The 4,963-nt window shown below is 30.8% G+C and overlaps 1 long non-coding RNA gene across 1 annotated transcript; it reads left to right on the forward strand.

Moving 5' to 3' along the window:
• Positions 1–950: 950 nt before the first annotated feature.
• Positions 951–2,060, forward strand: LOC132642428 (uncharacterized). The gene is made up of 2 exons (XR_009583153.1): positions 951–1,140; positions 1,836–2,060. It is a non-coding gene; the product is annotated as an uncharacterized LOC132642428 (long non-coding RNA).
• The last annotated feature ends 2,903 nt before the right edge of the window (positions 2,061–4,963 follow it).

Below are 4,963 nucleotides of genomic sequence, written 5' to 3' on the forward strand. Positions count from 1 at the left end.
ATACAAATTTGCGATTACTAACTAATGCAATTTTTAGTCATGTGAATCCCGAGAAGAGAAAAGTGTCACATATGAGACAACGCTAGTAGTATAAAGACTTTCCATTTTCACAAATAAAAACAAAGACATATAATTTATTTTTCTTCTGGTTCCTTATGCATTAGGTATGAATTATTATTTCTGGACATGAAATCATATATCCTTTGCTTATATAACTATTCAAAAAATTATTTTTCTACATTAATAATATTAATGAATTTGCTTTAGACCTCATTTGTTTTGAATTTTCATTAAGAGTAAGACGTTTGAAATTTAATGAAGATCTGAATATTAAAAAACGTTACAAAGTATAAAATTGATCAATTTCGAAAAGTTCACAGATATTTTTTACCCTTCTCCCTTTATTCTATTTATTTCTATATGCATTTTATCTTTATTTAAGCTTTTATTAAAGTAGGAGTAATTAATTTTGCAAGGACAACATTATAATTAGAGTACTAATTAAGTACTACTACTTTCTCTGTCCCAATTTATGTGATACACTTTTCGTTTAGTTTGTCCCCAAAAGAACGATACATTTCTATATTTAGAAATAATTTAACTTAAAACTTCCTCCTTTATCCTTAATGAAATGATTTAGAGTCACACAAATATTTACGACTTCTTTTAGACCATAAATTTCAAAAGTGTTTTTTTCTTTCTTAAATTCAGTGCCTAGTCAAACTATATCACATAAATTTGGACGGACGGAGTACTAAATACTAATAACCATAAAAAAATAAAAAAATAGTGGCAATACGATCAGTTTTTTTTATAGTTTCTTTTATTTTTCATTTGGAGCCAAACTTTCCCCCCAAAAATTGAAAGTCCCAAATACCAAATCTTTCCCAAAAATTTAAAACCCAACCGGCAGTTCCTTCCCACAAAATAAAAACTGGAAACCCACATTTTCTTTGCTCCTACATTTTCACTGGCGGCCTACCTTCTCCTTTCTCCCTTTGCTCCTACATTTTCTTATCTTTTTCTGGTTGAAATTTGTGGGTCAATTAACTCTTTTGATTTACTTTTTCTTTTGTAGGTTTTACAAAGTGGAGGTCTAAAAGAGACGTTACATTGGATCATACTTCTGTGGATGTGAAGGTAATACTCCGTCGTACGGGTTTTAGATTCACACTGGATTTTTGAGATCCAATGTAACAATACTTTTATGTATTTACAATTCACTAAACACCATGATCTGATTTTGGTAGTCGGTCGACATAGGCTTAGGTTGTATTTTCGATGCTTACTTAGAGTAGAAATAATTCATGTTGTTGTTATTATTAGCATCAGTATGCATTGGAGGACGTTAGAGACATAGGAACCAAAATTTTATTATGATATATATGATGTATCTACAATTACTTGTTAGTTGACACTTACTACCTATTGTGATTTTTATTCTTTTTGATAGTTCAATAACCATAATTGCTTTTAATCATACTTTAATTTCTAATTATCTATAAAATTTCTAGTTAAGCCACCTGATATTGATGAAGATCATGTTTTTAGTACATTATATTTGTGGTTTAAGTCTTCTTTTACTTTGTCTTTCTACTTTTTACTTTCTGATTGCAAAATTCTTCAAGGTCAATATCATGTTTGACCTTTATCAAAGTTTTATCCTCACATCCATGTTCCAATAGACCTTTTTCAAGATGAAAGCTTCATATGAACTTACTTTTGAGATGAATTGGATTTTAAAATCTCTTTTATATGTATGCATGTGACTGGTTTATTCGTACTAAGATATGTTTATTTGTCTAATTACATATACTTTTGCTTTATCATTTCAGCTTAGTCATGCGGAGAGTAAGCTTACTTTATCCTAAGATGAAAGAAGATCATGGGGTGCAACAGCTCTAATCACCGAGCAAATGTTTAGTGCTTTTTTATGTTTTATTGATATAGAACTATTTTTGTTCTTTTTGGATTTAAAGTTGTAACAATTAACTTATAATATACGAGTTTGTATTACTTGAGTTTGACATGAATATAATTTAAATTCATGTTACTTCTTATACTATGAATTTAGTTGGTGAAATTTTATTTACATTATGTGTTAGTTAGTTAGTTGTTTGTATATAAGATTATATAGGCTTGATGTAATTCAAATTCAATTTTTTAAAAAGATAAAATATCAATTTGTGGCGGTTTAAAGTTTGCACAAATTAAATCGTAATAGATATTAATATCATGTTGTGACGGTTTGAAACCAACGCTAGTGTAATATTTTAAAATATTGAGATCATATTGTAGAGGTTCTAAATTGCCACATATTGATGTTGAAAACTGCCACAAATTAAAATTTGATTTTGCGGCGGTCGTCGTGGAGGTTGTAAGAAACCGACACAAATATGCTCGTGGCGAGGGTAATTGTAGCGTTTTTTAAAACCGCCACAATTCAATTAGTGGGAGTAAAAAACCGCCACTAATCGAAGAAATACCCCCACAAATTGAGCCTTTTCTTGTAGTGCGGGGTCAGTCGTGCTTGACCTTGCAACGATTCAACACTTGATCTTGACCCCGACTGGATTAGTCCAATCCAGCAACGACCATCATAACCTTACGTTTCTTGTTGGGTAACCGAGGATACCCTTGTCCTCGATTTTGCCCGTATACATAGTCCATATGGACTTAGACGTGAAACCAATTTCAAATTGGTTTACTCATTATTTAATTAAAATAATAATTAATAATTTTAGAAAAATAGTAAATGACAATTTTGTCTATTGTAAAGTCTTTTAATGAAGGGTGAAAAGTTCAATCAACATTTCTAAGGCCCTTCGCGCAAAGAATAGAATTCAATTCCTTTTATGAGAACTGTTGCGTAGTCCATATGGACTTAGACGTGAAACCAATTTCAAATTGGTTTACTCATTATTTAATTAAAATAATAATTAATAATTTTAGAAAAATAGTAAATGACAATTTTGTCTATTGTAAAGTCTTTTAATGAAGGGTGAAAAGTTCAATCAACATTTCTAAGGCCCTTCGCGCAAAGAATAGAATTCAATTCCTTTTATGAGAACTGTTGCGTAGTCCATATGGACTTAGACGTGAAACCAATTTCAAATTGGTTTACTCATTATTTAATTAAAATAATAATTAATAATTTGAGAAAAATAGTAAATGATAATTTTGTCTATTGTAAAATCTTTTAATGAAGGGTAAAAAGTTCAATCAACATTTCTAAGACCTTTCGTGCTTTTAATATGGTATAAATTTGTGCAGATATTTTAAAATTTATTATAAGTTAAAGATTCATTGTAAATACTGGTGAGTTATTTTGACTAATAATACTGTTTATTTAATGATTTAATTATATTGCACTTGCCTATGATATTTATTTAGATACGTGTATGTCATTGATTTCAAGTTTCAAAGTTCAGAACTGTTCAAATCTTTACCTTGCAAGTAAAAAATCTTTCCTTTCTTTAGGCAATATTTCCATCCCAAAAGAGAAATCTTTTCCGATTTACAACCGAACGTTTCAGGCCAAATATGATTTTATTTATTTTCACTACCATTTCAAGGTTAGTATCATCTCAACCTTTCAAATATTTTGTTATTAGTTTTGCTATTCTTTACCATTTATTATTACGATTGCATTGCAAGAATGTCCAAGAATCCTCTATGTTAGCAACAGGCCATAATACCATGTTCTAAAATAATTCCAAAGCTGCTTTGATTAATTAATTAACCTATAAAATCTTTTTGATCTTCTCCACAATATGCTCTATTCAAAGTTATTTCCTTTCCATATTTTTACTCTCCCTCCAACGTCTTTATTTTTCTCCCTTATATGGACACTCCACTTCATTTTAGAGAAGGGTAGCTACGCACACAAGGAAACGACAATAACACCTCAAAAAGAAAAGGAGCAACCTTCATGCCATAACCATCTTCACGCAGATACCGTTACAACAGCAAAAACTCTAGCCCTGGTCGCTATATGAAGGCTTCAACATCGAACTAGTGAAATCATATCAAAGTCCGTCGTCGGATAAAGCAGCAACTATTGTCATCACAAAATATATTACTACTTACAGCCCCCAAAATCTTACCAGATAAGTCGGTAAAGATAAGGTATTCCCAAATCTTTCCTCGTTGCGGGACGTGAAACTTCGACGTCGTTGCTTCAACCAAAGGCCATTCCAAAAATGTTTCGGCCAAATCTTGGTTATTACCCCCTGCTGGGTTGATTTCACTCCAAAAGGTCCATCTCTATTTCACTGTTTTTAAGCCTGAAATGCAGCTTTATGTCTTGAGTTTGGTAAAAACGGTGTTTTGGGTTCGATCTGCTAGAAATCACGGTTTGTAATCTGTTACTATTTGTGTTGAAGAAAAATAGAAATCGATTTCTAAAGTTTTACTTTGTTTGGCATGTTAAATATGATAGCATGAGTTGTCTTCTCTTGAAGTGGGTTTGTTTGTCTACATGTTTAGAGGGTTACTACCTAATCTAGAGGCTCAATCTTTTCTGGATAGTAGTTTCTCCATGCTGCATGACTTATCATAAGCGTGAAGCAATTTTAAGATCTGAATCATTGGGTAGATAAATAGTTTACTGCTCAAAATGTTGTTTATATTTTTATTTTTTTTAGAATCCTTTAGTTATACATATGATAAGAAGTATGCGTGCTAGAGTTGGATTTTATATGTGGTATTCGCTATCATTAGTAATAGTAAAATGAACTTCATTGTGTAAATTGATAAGTAGTAATTAATATTCATGTTCATATTTTCATTGCAAAGCAATATATTATGTATTGATGGGAATTTTCTAATGCAATGAAGGATTACATATGTTCAAATTACTTTATTGCCTATACTCGTAAAAATAGCCCAGAGACTACACTCAACTTTAATACTAAAATAATGATCCGAAGTATGCTCCAGTTCATTTCTTCATTATCTGTTC

This window comes from Lycium barbarum, chromosome 5, assembly GCF_019175385.1.
Source record: "Lycium barbarum isolate Lr01 chromosome 5, ASM1917538v2, whole genome shotgun sequence".
Lineage (NCBI taxonomy): Eukaryota > Viridiplantae > Streptophyta > Magnoliopsida > Solanales > Solanaceae > Lycium > Lycium barbarum.